This window comes from Rutidosis leptorrhynchoides, chromosome 2 (assembly GCF_046630445.1).
Source record: "Rutidosis leptorrhynchoides isolate AG116_Rl617_1_P2 chromosome 2, CSIRO_AGI_Rlap_v1, whole genome shotgun sequence".
NCBI lineage: Eukaryota > Viridiplantae > Streptophyta > Magnoliopsida > Asterales > Asteraceae > Rutidosis > Rutidosis leptorrhynchoides.
The window spans coordinates 264,025,974-264,042,911 of NC_092334.1; positions in this window are offsets into that span (position 1 = coordinate 264,025,974).

The following is a 16,938-nucleotide window of genomic DNA, read 5'->3' on the forward strand; positions in this document are numbered from 1 at the left end:
TTGGAAACTATATATTTTTAACATGTGAATATTATGTGATATATTAATCTCTTAACGCGTTTGATATTATGTGATAGATGTCTACCTCTAGAACAAGTCCCATTGACTCACCTAATAATAATGAAGAGTCAAATGTAAATTGGAATGATTCGTGGACTGATTCACAAGTTCCCGAAGAGGAACCGGAAGAAGAGTCGGAACCGGAAGAAGAATCGGAACCGGAAGAAGAATCAGAACCGGATGAAGAAATAGAACCGGTGGGGGAAATAATAAAACGGTTAAGTAAAAGAAAATCATCAACCAGCCGACCAAGGTTAATTATGGTCAATGGTGTTTCCGCCAAGGAAGCAAAATATTGGGAGGAATACCAATTCTCCGATGAATCGGATTCCGACGAGAATTCCGATGATGTTATAGAAATTACCCCAACTGAATTTAAAAAGGCAAAAGAAAATAATAAGGGAAAGGGCATAAAAATAGAGAAATCTAATTCCAACCCCGATGAACTTTATATGTATCGTCAACCCCCGAAGTCCTTAAGTTGTAACAATGACCGGGAACCTCTAAACCACCAGGTTTTTCTAAACCAATGTGGATAACGATGGCTCGTATTAGGGGAACATCATATATCCCTAGAAACTTGGCAAAACGAAGCAAAACCGAAGAAGAAGAAACAAGCGAGTCGGAATAAGATAGTTGTATTCGTGTGGTGTAATATATGTAATATAGTGTGATTATGCTTTATGATATATGTAAAAATTGCTTGTATTAATAAGTATTTTTTTTTATGAATCTAACTCTTGTCTATTTTACAGTATAAAAACATAAAATGGATAGACAACCCAATATTTTAAGAGATCTACCCGGAGACATGATTGATGAAATCTTGTCTAAAGTCGGTCAGAATTCTTCGGCACAACTATTTAAGGCGAGATCAGTTTGTAAGACATTCGAAGAACGTTCCAAGAATGTCTTGGTTTATAAGAGACTTTCGTTTGAAAGATGGGGGATATCACATTGGGAAACCGATAAGTTACGATGTGTTTACTTTGACGCATATATTGCGGGGAACCTAAATGCTATTTTACGCAACGGGTTAAGAAATTATTTTGACTCAATGTATCCGAATATAGGACTTCATGATTTAGAAAAAGCGGCTAACATGCAACATAAAGAAGCATGCTATGCTTACGGGTTAGTAATGTTCGCTTCTCACCAAAGTGAGAAAAAGAACATCGGGCTACAGCTATTAAACAAAACGTTCCCACAAGTGACGGAGTCGGTAATTGGGGTAAGAAATGAGGTTTTTAGATTGTTACGGGACTGTTGGACATTACGTAACCCTCGTCCCTTTGACGACGTTACAACACGCTGTCTTATCAACGGCCATAATGGTTATGTTCCACAAGACCAAGGATGGGAAGTAATCCTAGTAAAACCAGAATGCATGACTTGTTTCTGGACGTATGAATTACGTGTCTTTATTGCCTTTGCTGAACGACTTGTGTACTAGCTAGAATTATCTTCACAACCATCTTGTATCAAATTTATTGTGTGCTATATTTCATGCTATATGTAAAATAAGCGGTATTGTAAGTTTGTAAAATATTGTGTAAAAGTTTGAACGCGAAATATTATTATAATCAGTTTTTCATATAGAATTGTAGTAGTTGAATTGTATATTAGCTACTAAGTATGAACTTAACGGGTAGGTACTACCCGAATTTAAACTTATAAAACGCTAATATGAAGAAAAAGCTTTTATAAATGAGTTCATATTATGCTACGAAATACTATTAACTACTCTTAATATTCTGTATGATTAACTTGTTCCATTTAACTATTTTGAAGGAAATGGCACCGACTACTCGACACACCGTGAATATGAATGAAGAGGAATTCCGTACTTTTCTAGCTTCAAACATAGCCGCAGTACAGGCTGCGCTACATACCAACAATAACCTTGGATCTAGCAGTACAGAAAATCGTGTAGGATGCACCTACAAAGAATTCACTGCCTGCAAACCTTTGGAATTTGATGGAACCGAAGGACCGATCGGATTGAAACGGTGGACCGAGAAGGTTGAATCGGTGTTTGCCATAAGTAAGTGTACTGAAGAGGACAAAGTGAAGTACGCTACGCATACCTTCACAGGTTCTGCGTTAACATGGTGGAATACCTATCTAGAGCAAGTGGGACAAGATGATGCGTATGCACTACCGTGGTCAGCATTCAAGCACTTGATGAACGAGAAGTACCGTCCCAGAACTGAGGTCAATAAGCTCAAGACAGAACTTAGAGGGTTACGAACCCAAGGATTTGATATTACCACGTACGAAAGACGATTCACAGAATTGTGCCTATTGTGTCCGGGAGCATTCGAAGATGAGGAAGAGAAGATCGACGCGTTTGTGAAAGGATTACCGGAAAGAATCCAAGAAGATATAAGTTCACACGAGCCCGCCTCCATACAACAGGCATGTAGAATGGCTCACAAACTAGTGAACCAGATTGAAGAAAGAATTAAAGAACAGACTGCTGAAGAGGCCAATATGAAGCAAGTCAAAAGAAAGTGGGAGGAAAACGGTGATAAGAATCACCAATACAACAACAACAGCAATTATAACAATAATCGCAACAACTATCCTAACAATCGCAACATCAATCGCAACTACAACAAACGGCCCAACAACAACAACAACAACAACAACAACAACAACAACAATCACAACAATCATCTTAACAACAATAATAACCGCAACAACAACAACAATCAGAAGCAGCTATGCCAAAGGTGTGAAAAGTATCACTCGGGGTTCTGCACCAAATTTTGCAACAAGTGTAAAAGAAATGGTCATAGTGCGGCGAAGTGTGATGTCTACGGACCAGGGGTTAACAGAACGAAAGGAACAAATGGTGTCGGAACGAGTAATGGCGGAGCAAGTAGTGTCGGAGCAAGTTATGCCAATGTAGTTTGTTATAAATGTGGAAAACCGGGCCACATTATTAGAAATTGCCCGAACCAGGAGAACACGAATGGACAAGGCCGCGGAAGAGTTTTCAATATTAATGCGGCAGAGGCACAGGAAGACCCGGAGCTTGTTACGGGTACGTTTCTTATTGACAATAAATCTGCTTACGTTTTATTTGATTCGGGTGCGGATAGAAGCTATATGAGTAGAGATTTTTGTGCTAAATTAAGTTGTCCATTGACGCCTTTGGATAGTAAATTTTTACTCGAATTAGCAAATGGTAAATTAATTTCAGCAGATAATATATGTCAGAATCGAGAAATTAAACTGGTTAGCGAAACATTTAAGATTGATTTGATACCAGTAGAGTTAGGGAGTTTTGATGTGATAATCGGTATGGACTGGTTGAAAGAAGTGAAAGCCGAGATCGTTTGTTACAAAAATGCAATTCGCATTATACGAGAAAAAGGAAAACCCTTAATGGTGTACGGAGAAAAGGGCAACACGAAGCTACATCTTATTAGTAATTTGAAGGCACAAAAACTAATAAGAAAAGGTTGCTATGCTGTTCTAGCACACGTCGAGAAAGTACAAACTGAAGAAAAGAGCATCAATGATGTTCCCATTGCAAAAGAATTTCCCGATGTATTTCCAAAAGAATTACCGGGATTACCCCCACATCGATCCGTTGAATTTCAAATAGATCTTGTACCAGGAGCTGCACCAATAGCTCGTGCTCCTTACAGACTCGCACCCAGCGAGATGAAAGAACTGCAAAGCCAATTACAAGAACTTTTAGAGCGTGGTTTCATTCGACCAAGCACATCACCGTGGGGAGCTCCTGTTTTGTTTGTCAAGAAGAAAGATGGTACATTCAGGTTGTGTATCGACTACCGAGAGTTGAACAAACTTACCATCAAGAACCGCTACCCACTACCGAGAATTGACGACTTATTCGATCAACTACAAGGCTCGTCTGTTTATTCAAAGATTGACTTACGTTCCGGGTATCATCAAATGCGGGTGAAAGAAGATGATATTCCAAAGACTGCTTTCAGAACACGTTACGGTCATTACGAGTTTATGGTCATGCCATTTGGTTTAACTAATGCACCAGCTGTGTTCATGGACCTTATGAACCGAGTGTGTGGACCATACCTTGACAAGTTTGTCATTGTTTTCATTGATGACATACTTATTTACTCAAAGAATGACCAAGAACACGGTGAACATTTGAGAAAGGTGTTAGAAGTATTGAGGAAGGAAGAATTGTACGCTAAGTTTTCAAAGTGCGCATTTTGGTTGGAAGAAGTTCAATTCCTCGGTCACATAGTGAACAAAGAAGGTATTAAGGTGGATCCGGCAAAGATAGAAACTGTTGAAAAGTGGGAAACCCCGAAAACTCCGAAACAGATACGCCAGTTTTTAGGACTAGCTGGTTACTACAGAAGGTTCATCCAAGACTTTTCCAGAATAGCAAAACCCTTGACTGCATTAACGCATAAAGGGAAGAAATTTGAATGGAATGATGAACAAGAGAAAGCGTTTCAGTTATTAAAGAAAAAGCTAACTACGGCACCTATATTGTCATTGCCTGAAGGGAATGATGATTTTGTGATTTATTGTGATGCATCAAAGCAAGGTCTCGGTTGTGTATTAATGCAACGAACGAAGGTGATTGCTTATGCGTCTAGACAATTGAAGATTCACGAACAAAATTATACGACGCATGATTTGGAATTAGGCGCGGTTGTTTTTGCATTAAAGACTTGGAGGCACTACTTATATGGGGTCAAAAGTATTATATATACTGACCACAAAAGTCTTCAACACATATTTAATCAGAAACAACTGAATATGAGGCAGCGTAGGTGGATTGAATTATTGAATGATTACGACTTTGAGATTCGTTACCACCCGGGGAAGGCAAATGTGGTAGCCGATGCCTTGAGCAGGAAGGACAGAGAACCCATTCGAGTAAAATCTATGAATATAATGATTCATAATAACATTACTACTCAAATAAAGGAGGCGCAACAAGGAGTTTTAAAAGAGGGAAATTTAAAGGATGAAATACCCAAAGGATCGGAGAAGCATCTTAATATTCGGGAAGACGGAACCCGGTATAGGGCTGAAAGGATTTGGGTACCAAAATTTGGAGATATGAGAGAAATGGTACTTAGAGAAGCTCATAAAACCAGATACTCAATACATCCTGGAACGGGGAAGATGTACAAGGATCTCAAGAAACATTTTTGGTGGCCGGGTATGAAAGCCGATGTTGCTAAATACGTAGGAGAATGTTTGACGTGTTCTAAGGTCAAAGCTGAGCATCAGAAACCATCAGGTCTACTTCAACAACCCGAAATCCCGGAATGGAAATGGGAAAACATTACCATGGATTTCATCACTAAATTGCCAAGGACTGCAAGTGGTTTTGATACTATTTGGGTAATAGTTGATCGTCTCACCAAATCGGCACACTTCCTACCAATAAGAGAAGATGACAAGATGGAGAAGTTAGCACGACTGTATTTGAAGGAAGTCGTCTCCAGACATGGAATACCAATCTCTATTATCTCTGATAGGGATGGCAGATTTATTTCAAGATTCTGGCAGACATTACAGCAAGCATTAGGAACTCGTCTAGACATGAGTACTGCCTATCATCCAAAAACTGATGGGCAGAGTGAAAGGACGATACAAACGCTTGAAGACATGCTACGAGCATGTGTTATTGATTTCGGAAACAGTTGGGATCGACATCTACCGTTAGCAGAATTTTCCTACAACAACAGCTACCATTCAAGCATTGAGATGGCGCCGTTTGAAGCACTTTATGGTAGAAAGTGCAGGTCTCCAATTTGTTGGAGTGAAGTGGGGGATAGACAGATTACGGGTCCAGAGATTATACAAGAAACTACCGAGAAGATCATCCAAATTCAACAACGGTTGAAAACCGCCCAAAGTCGACAAAAGAGCTACGCTGACATTAAAAGAAAAGATATAGAATTTGAAATTGGAGAGATGGTCATGCTTAAAGTTGCACCTTGGAAAGGCGTTGTTCGATTTGGTAAACGAGGGAAATTAAATCCAAGGTATATTGGACCATTCAAGATTATTGATCGTGTCGGACCAGTAGCTTACCGACTTGAGTTACCTCAACAACTCGCGGCTGTACATAACACTTTCCACGTCTCGAATTTGAAGAAATGTTTCGCTAAAGAAGATCTCACTATTCCGTTAGATGAAATCCAAATCAACGAAAAACTTCAATTCATCGAAGAACCCGTCGAAATAATGGATCGTGAGGTTAAAAGACTTAAGCAAAACAAGATACCAATTGTTAAGGTTCGATGGAATGCTCGTAGAGGACCCGAGTTCACCTGGGAGCGTGAAGATCAGATGAAGAAGAAATACCCGCATCTATTTCCAGAAGATTCGTCAACACCTTCAACAGCTTAAAATTTCGGGACGAAATTTATGTAACGGGTAGGTACTGTAGTGACCCGAACTTTTCCATGTTTATATATATTAATTGAGATTGATATTTACATGATTAAATGTTTCCAACATGTTAAGCAATCAAACTTGTTAAGACTTGATTAATTGAAATATGTTTCATATAGACAATTGACCACCCAAGTTGACCGGTGATTCACGAACGTTAAAACTTGTAAAAACTATATGATGACATATATATGGATATATATATAGTTAACATGATACTATGATAAGTAAATATATCATTAAGTATATTAACAATGAACTACATATGTAAAAACAAGACTACTAACTTAATGATTTTTAAACGAGACATATATGTAACGATTATCGTTGTAAAGACATTTAATGTATATATATCATATTAAGAGATATTCATACATGATAATATCATGATAATATAATAATTTAAAATCTCATTTGATATTATAAACATTGGGTTAACAACATTTAACAAGATCGTTAACCTAAAGGTTTCAAACCAACACTTACATGTAACGACTAACGATGACTTAACGACTCAGTTAAAATGTATATACATGTAGTGTTTTAATATGTATTTATACACTTTTGAAAGACTTCAATACACTTATCAAAATACTTCTACTTAACAAAAATGCTTACAATTACGTCCTCGTTCAGTTTCATCAATAATTCTACTCGTATGCACCCGTATTCGTACTCGTACAATACACAGCTTTTAGATGTATGTACTATTGGTATATACACTCCAATGATCAGCTCTTAGCAGCCCATGTGAGTCACCTAACACATGTGGGAACCATCATTTGGCAACTAGCATGAAATATCTCATAAAATTACAAAAATATAAGTAATCATTCATGACTTATTTACATGAAAATAAAATTACATATCCTTTATATCTAATCCATACACCAACGACCAAAAACACCTACAAACACTTTCATTCTTCAATTTTCTTCATCTAATTGATCTCTCTCAAGTTCTATCTTCAAGTTCTAAGTGTTCTTCATAAATTCCAAAAGTTCTAGTTTCATAAAATCAAGAATACTTTCAAGTTTGCTAGCTCACTTCCAATCTTGTAAGGTGATCATCCAACCTCAAGAAATCTTTGTTTCTTACAGTAGGTTATCATTCTAATACAAGGTAATAATCATATTCAAACTTTGGTTCAATTTTTATAACTATAACAATCTTATTTCAAGTGATGATCTTACTTGAACTTGTTTTCGTGTCATGATTCTGCTTCAAGAACTTCGAGCCATCCAAGGATCCATTGAAGCTAGATCCATTTTTCTATTTTCCAGTAGGTTTATCCAAGGAACTTAAGGTAGTAATGATGTTCATAACATCATTCGATTCATACATATAAAGCTATCTTATTCGAAGGTTTAAACTTGTAATCACTAGAACATAGTTTAGTTAATTCTAAACTTGTTCGCAAACAAAAGTTAATCCTTCTAACTTGACTTTTAAAATCAACTAAACACATGTTCTATATCTATATGATATGCTAACTTAATGATTTAAAACCAGGAAACACGAAAAACACCGTAAAACCGGATTTACGCCGTCGTAGTAACACCGCGGGCTGTTTTGGGTTAGTTAATTAAAAACTATGATAAACTTTGATTTAAAAGTTGTTATTCTGAGAAAATGATTTTTATTATGAACATGAAACTATATCCAAAAATTATGGTTAAACTCAAAGTGGAAGTATGTTTTCTAAAATGGTCATCTAGACGTCGTTCTTTCGACTGAAATGACTACCTTTACAAAAACGACTTGTAACTTATTTTTCCGACTACAAACCTATACTTTTTCTATTTAGATTCATAAAATAGAGTTCAATATGAAACCATAGCAATTTGATTCACTCAAAACGGATTTAAAATGAAGAAGTTATGGGTTAAACAAGATTGGATAATTTTTCTCATTTTAGCTACGTGAAAATTGGTAACAAATCTATTCCAACCATAACTTAACCAACTTGTATTGTATGTTATGTAATCTTGAGATACCATAGACATGTATACAATGTTTCGACCTATCATGTCGACACATCTATATATATTTCGGAACAACCATAGACACTCTATATGTGAATGTTGGAGTTAGCTATACAGGGTTGAGGTTGATTCCAAAATATATATAGTTTGAGTTGTGATCAATACTGAGATACTTATACACTGGGTCGTGGATTGATTCAAGATAATATTTATCAATTTATTTCTGTACATCTAACTGTGGACAACTAGTTGTAGGTTACTAACGAGGACAGCTGACTTAATAAACTTAAAACATCAAAATATATTAAAAGTGTTGCAAATATATTTTGAACATACTTTGATATATATGTATTATTGTTATAGGTTCGTGAATCAACCAGTGGCCAAGTCTTACTTCCCGACGAAGTAAAAATCTGTGAAAGTGAGTTATAGTCCCACTTTTAAAATCTAATATTTTTGGGATGAGAATACATGCAGGTTTTATAAATGATTTACAAAATAGACACAAGTACGTGAAACTACATTCTATGGTTGAATTATCGAAATTGAATATGCCCCTTTTTATTAAGTCTGGTAATCTAAGAATTAGGGAACAGACACCCTAATTGACGCGAATCCTAAAGATAGATCTATTGGGCCTAACAAACCCCATCCAAAGTACCGGATGCTTTAGTACTTCGAAATTTATATCATATCCGAAGGGTGTCCCGGAATGATGGGGATATTCTTATATATGCATCTTGTTAATGTCGGTTACCAGGTGTTCACCATATGAATGATTTTTATCTCTATGTATGGGATGTGTATTGAAATATGAAATCTTGTGGTCTATTATTATGATTTGATATATATAGGTTAAACCTATAACTCACCAACATTTTTGTTGACGTTTTAAGCATGTTTATTCTCAGGTGATTATTAAGAGCTTCCGATGTCGCATACTTAAATAAGGACGAGATTTGGAGTCCATGCTTGTATGATATTGTGTAAAAACTGCATTCAAGAAACTTATTTTGTTGTAACATATTTGTATTGTAAACCATTATGTAATGGTCGTGTGTAAACAGGATATTTTAGATTATCATTATTTGATAATCTACGTAAAGCTTTTAAACCTTTATTGATGAAATAAAGGTTATGGTTTGTTTTAAAAATGAATGCAGTCTTTGAAAAACGTCTCATATAGAGGTCAAAACCTCGCAACGAAATCAATTAATATGGAACGTTTTTAATCAATAAGAACGGGACATTTCAGGGGTTTCGGTAAATATAATGATTCTTCAGAAGGTCAAAGATCAGTGAAGTTGTGAATAAGTTTATTGCTAATGTGGTGGAACATGAAAGGTTCTCTGGTAACAAAAGGGTAATCATATATATCAAGATTATGATAAGACTACTCCTAATGAAAAATCGAAGTTGTCTTGCTGGAGCTGTGATAGAATTTGCTACTTTGAAAAGGAATTGCAAAGTTATTTTTGCTAATAAATGCCAAAGGATCTGACACAGATATGTGTTGAATTATGACTTTGGTTTCGAGAGCTTTTTAAGTATATAACTGTGGGTAATATGTGGTTAGATCATCATCTCGATTGTTCATTATTTGAAATGTCTTCAGAAATTTTTCGAAGGGCTTGAACACAGATTGTAATCGTTAATATACATTTGATGTTCTAACACAGTTTTGAAGTCCAAGTATAGCTCTGAAAGATGTAGGAATCTAAAAGTGATGGTACCGGTTATATCTCGATTTGAATTCTGAGGTTTCAAAATCAGAATATGTAATTGAGTTTGAATGAGTATGGTTGTTTTGATTTCTATGAAAGAATGTATATGATTGTGAAAGTAGGAAGTATAGTTGATAATTTGCTTAATCAGATTCGAAGAATGTAACATATTAATTGTGAATTTACATATCTATCGGGTATTACCTACCCGTTAAAAAAAATGTTCACAATTAATATTTTGTACAAAAGAATTTTTATTACAGTCTTTATGAAAATATATATGTATATATTCTCTTCAGATGTAACATAGATTTTAATGAGTTAATACTAAATTAAACTCATTCGATATACGGTTGGAACTAGAATTGAATGATCCCTTAAAGGCTTTAGAGATTACAAAAGTATTTCTTCAATAATATTTAAATAATGAATCAATACTTCATTATTTGTTGATTGTTTTCGTTAAATTCTTTTGAACTTCTCAAAGTACGAATGATGTTATCTGAAAAGTTTCGGGTACATCGATGATGAAAGTGTAAAATCAAATATATACTTGATTTATTATGAATTGGAATTTGTTGAATTAAGATAGAGATTGTAGTTAACGATGGTTAAGTTGCGGCGAAGGACGTACATTATTGCATATTTGTAATATGAATTAACCGAGTAGTTAAGATTCACACACAATAGCTTAGCACGGAAAGATTTATTTTTATTTCAAAAAATATATATATATATAATATACATATAATTTCTTCAGAAGGAATGAGTTAATTCTTCATAACTCGTTGATAAAATATACGCGTTATTGATTCGTAATGATGTCCACAGTGATTCTTGAACTTACGGTGTTTGTGATGTTATAGGTGTTGCTGATTCTGATGCTGACTGCACTGACGATGCTGGTGACGCTGACGGTACTGTTGATGCTGTTGGTAAAACAAGTTTAGCTTGTTAACCACACACCATTTTTTTAGGGTTTTGATGTTAAAGCTAAGGGGTATAAAATACTATTAAATTTTACAAGGAAATACTATTAAATACGATACAATTTTACACAAGATATTTATTTATTTAGAGAATGGATATACTTAAACCTTGCTACAACACTTATAGGCAGTGTACCTAATCGTACAGTAGTGTAGTTTTTAGTAAGTCTGGTTCGTTCCACAGGGAAAATCTTTTAATCAAAGCTTAACGCTATATTAGTTTAATTTATAAAAATACAAATATATATATAAGTAATATTATTATTATAAAGGGGGATTTTTACCGTTTAATGACCGGTTTGTCGATTTTAAAACTTTAGTCGCAGTTAAAACCAAATGTAAAATATTAAATAAATAAAAGACTTAATTTAAAGCGTAAAGTAGATAACGATAATGAAATTGCGAATAATAAAAGTGCGATAAAATAAACTTGCGATAATTAAAAAGTACGATAATTAAAAGTGCAATTAAATACAATAACAATAAATAAAAATGCGATAATTAGAAGTGCAATTAAATATAAAATAAAGGAAATTAAATATGAAATAAAAGAATTATGCTTATTTAAACTTCCGTAATCATGATGTTTGACGTGTTGATTTTAGTTTTATGCCCATGGGTTAATTGTCCTTTGTCCTGGATTATTTAATATGTCCGTCTGGTTTTTGTCCATAACAGTCCATCAGTCATAAATATAAAGTGCGAGTGTCCTCGTCAAATTATCCTTATACCCGAAGTCAAATATTCCAACTAATTGGGGACTTAAACTGTAACAAGGTTTTATTACTTTATTTAATAATTACACCAGGATGTCGACTGAGTGTAACCCAAGGTTTTAATACTTTGTTATCAATTATGCCAAATGTCCTTGTACATAATTTCACCCCTGTTTTAATAATTCTAGTGACTATTAATCCATTCCCGTGTCCGGTTAAATGAACGATTATTCGTACATATAAATACCCTGCCCATCGTATCCGATCGAGTGTATATGGTTATTTATAGGGACGTTCAATTGTAAATCTTTATATTAAAATTAACAAACTATCATTTAGTTAAACAAATATAAAGCCCATTAATAGCCCATAGTCTAATTTCCACAAGTGTCGTTCTTTTGTCCAAACCTCAATTATGGTACAAAGCCCAATTACCCAATTTTAATATTTTTAGCCCAACATGATGATTACTTCGGATTAAATAAGCATAATAATAACTTAGCTACGAGACATTAATGTAAAAAGGTTGAACATAACTTACAATGATTAAAAATAGCGTAGCGTTACACGGACAGAATTTAGACTTACACCCTTACAACATTCGCTAACACACCCTTATTATTATAAATTAAAATTAAAATTAAAATATAAATATAAATATATACTACGTATGAATGAGGAGAAGAAAAAGATGTGTTTTGTGTTACACCAAAGCTCGATTTTTATAGGCATGTGGGCTGGAACTGTGTACCATACGATCGCATGGAGTTTCTTCCTCCAGGCCATGCGATCGCATGGCCAGCTGGGGAGACTCAAAAGTCTTTGTTTTTTTATGCCGACGGTTTTTAAATATAATATAATATATATATTAATTTTAAGAATTAATTATATATTATATTATATTCATGTGCATAGTTGACTTGTAATTTTTAGTCCGTTGCGTCGAGCGTTGAGAGTTGACTCTGGTCCCGGTTCTGGATTTTCGAACGTCCTTGCGTACAATTTAATATCTTGTACTTGCGTTTTGAATCTTGTACTCTTGTAATTTTGAGACGTTTCTTATCAATAATTGGAACCTCATTGTTTGTATTTTGTACTTTTGAGCTTTTTGGTCGTTTGCGTCTTCAATTCGTCGAATCTGTCTTTTGTATTCACCTTTTATTATTTAAACGAATATCACTTGTAAATAGAACAGTTGCAACTAAAAGCTTGTCTTTCTTGAGGGATAATGCTATGAAATATATGTTCGTTTTTAGCATTATCAAATATTCCCACACTTGAGCTTTGCTTGTCCTCAAGCAATATAGTCTTGAAATACTAGAATCACTTCTTTATTCTTCACACTTTGTACATCAGTGATTTCAATACGGCGGTATAAACAATGGTAGTAATGATATGGTTTACAGTCCCACATGACTTATGAAAATTTAGATCCTTTAGGAAATTGGATCTTTATGAAAACATTTGATTTTTTTTTTTTGAAAATTAAATCTAGCTTTTACCCTAGATAAGTTTTCCGGAATAACCCTTCACCGGTGTTTGCAAATTCTTTTTGTGGGTTTGGTGGGTTTTAGATTTGAAAATTTTAGCTCAAAACTTATGGTTTTGTGTCACCCACTTGCTAACCTTGTATTAGGAAAGCAACACGTCCAGTATACTTGCTCCGTATATTACCTTTCGGTAAACTACCGTCTGGTTGTAAAGGAAAGCGTTGAACAAGCAACTGTTAAGGCAATGTCCCCTGACATGCTTTTAATTATGGTCTATAATGTGGCGGACGCAATTACTATCCTTGGTAGGAGCAATAGTAAAGCTCACCCTTATGATTTTTCGGTCTGGCACAAGGTCTTGTCTTCGACCATGCTAAGCAACCACCGTTCTTACGGTTGACACCCGATTTGGTTCAGGTGACCTAATGAATTCCAGGTGAATTCTTAGGATTTTACGTTCAATGGTAATGAACGCATTGAAAATGGGTTTTCAGAAAACAAATCGGTTTGTAATTTTGATCAAAATATTTTCTCGTTCAAGCTCGAGTTTAGATATCATTGAATTCCATGAGTTTGTAATTCTCAATCTTTAAGGTCAATCTCAAGGATTGAGTAATATCAGGCTTAAAAGCTGATTTTTAATCTTTAAGGAGATTATCCTTTCTGGGGGTCTGATTTATTAGTCTTATCAAGCTAATTTGCATGGTGTCCTCCCCATTTTACAAGACAGATCCTCTCATGGTTAGGATAAGTCTGACCACTTGGCGACCCTATTTGATGCTGAGGTCCGTGGATTTCCTGCTGATTTTAGAGATGACTTTTCTAGATTTTTCTTCAACCTACAGCTGGTCTGGACGACAACTTCATGACCTAAATCAAGAAGCGCGTGTCTTTTTCGAAAGACTTTACTTCCTTTTAACGATGGAATTGATTCATCGTGTAGATCCATCTCTTCTTTTCTTTCATCGGGTAAAACAGTTTAGTTTAGTCTAAAGCAAAAGTATCTTCAATTATTTGTTACAGAAATATGTGACATATGTTTAAGATAACTTGGTAATTTTTCCCACACTTGGCTTTTATTTTCCTTTTTATTGTCCTCTATTCCATTTTAAATGAATTCTAACATTTTGGTTTGTTTCTCAATTTATGTCCTTTCCAAGGTAACAATAATTTCGGTGTTAACACCTAGTTTTATCGTTCATAAATATGTATAAACATGATTTTGAGTTCATTTAATTGAAAATTTTGAAAAATTTACTAGAATTGGGTAGTCAGTATATAAGACTAGGGCTGTTCTTTATTATCAGAGAGCACTAGATTCTAATACAACTACTACTTTACTAGTATTTCTAATGGTAACCAAGTGTTTAAAGTAAAAAAAAATTAAAAATCCGAAAGAATTTAACCCCTTCCCACACTTAAGATCTTGCAATGCCCTCATTTGCAAGAAATCAGTAACAATTTAAATTATTGAGGGTGATTAGCGTAGAAATGATTAAATTTTACCAAAGTTTCCAAACATATTGGCGTTTGTTTGCTGAATGATAAATGGTGCATATCATTTTATCATTCCGTCTGTTGTTACATCACATTTATTTGTCATCTTGTCGTCAAAATTAGTAGCTTTTGCTGAACTTAATGCCAGTCTTTGAAAATGCGCTGTTTTACCCTGTTTTGTACAATCTACAATATACATACATACAAATATAAACATGCATGGCAATTTGAAATGGGACTTAATATCCCACTTTCAAATCCTAAATGTGAAATATTAGTACACAATAATAATAAAAATGATAAAGATTACATAAGTATATTCAATAACATAAGTTTAAACATGAATAAGTAAAAAGATAAAAACATAAAAATCATATAAATAACCAAATGGAACTAAATCAGTCTGGATATGGGTTCCAGTTCATCTCGCCAGGTGGGTTCCATTGTTGGTTATAGGTGTTTTGATAGGCTTGGTTATAGTCATACCGGTTAAAGGGTGGTCGGATATCGGGGCTGTGTGGCGGAAAATGAGCAGGTCGAGTAGGTACATAGTTATTTGGTACCTGATATGATAGCTGGCTCATGATTTGGTGCTGATGAACTAACCATCTATCATGTTGGCGTTGCCTATAATCCTCGTATACTCGCTCGGAGTTCCACTGCTCATACATACTATGTCTGGCCGCGTTCGTCATTGCTTCCTCATCTATACGAACGTGGACGTCAAGAATAGCATCTCGAAAGACATCCCTAATGTCTTCTGCCTCCTCCATTTCCTCGTCTGAGCCTCTCTCTACCCGAGGATGAGATCCCTCATAGGGTACTGCCTGGTTACGTCTACTTTTCAATACCTTAGCACCCACATAAACTTTCAATCCTAAGGGCTCAACCTGTTCTCTACAAAGCTGTAATGGACCCCCTTGGTTCCTATCAACACCTAAATACTCTCCAATGAGAGTAACAAAAATACCTCCTCCTATTATACTCCCTTCCTGCATTCCCTCTACCATTTTAGATAAATAAAAAGCAACACAGTAAGGGATATTGACAAAGCTTCTAGGATCCCGAATACACTTTAGGTAGAATAAATCATGTAAGGTAATTTTTTCTTTATTGTGACCTCTCTGTGTAATCGAGTTAGCCAAAAATCTATGAATAATATGAAGCTCGGCTCTGTCAATATGTGTATAGGAGTGTCCTCCTGCTCGTGTAAAAACATCAAAATGTGACATACGCCTCCAAATGGCGTCAGCGTCAAAGTTGCTATCTACCCTTTCACCATAATGAATCAAGTTTGTACAATCGGGTAGTAGCAACTCACCAGGAGTATATATCTGTAAAGCCCTGGCCATGTCCAGCATGGACATTCTGTACATCCTACCGCCAAGGATAAACCTAAGAAATCTTCTATCATCTATTCTAACTATATTTGTATCAAGTGATACAGTACTCATCAACTCAACACACCATTCCTTATATACAGGTCTACGAATGGTGAAAAGACGTTCCTAATCTGTAAAAGAAGAACTGCCATACCTTTGAACTAAAAGCTGTCTAACGCGGTCAGCTAGATGGACCATTTCCAAAGGGGCCCAATCGATTACCCTTGGCACCGATATATTTTTTGTTACCAATTTGAATTTGTTTCTTTGATATGTCTCGTAATCTCTCCATCTCCGATCAAATCTCAGATTAGGATACAGAGTGTGCTCAGGAATCGTTGGGAATTCTACTGGCGGCCTCATTGGGAATACTATAAATTCATCAACAAACTCTACCGGATCATAATAAGGTATGTGCTGATCAGGCTGTTGTTGTGGTTCTTGTTGTGGTTCTTGTTCGTGTTGCATTTCTGGTTCTGGTTCTGGTGCTGGTGCTGGTCGTCAAAATGATGATGCTCCTGAACCTCCAGTATCGGCTTTCTGCAAAATACATTAAACACAAAATTTGTGCATCCAAATATGCATTAGTTGTGACAACCCGGAAATTTCCAATCAAATTTAAACTTTATCTTTATATTATTCCGACACGATAAGCAAAGTTTGTTAAGTTAA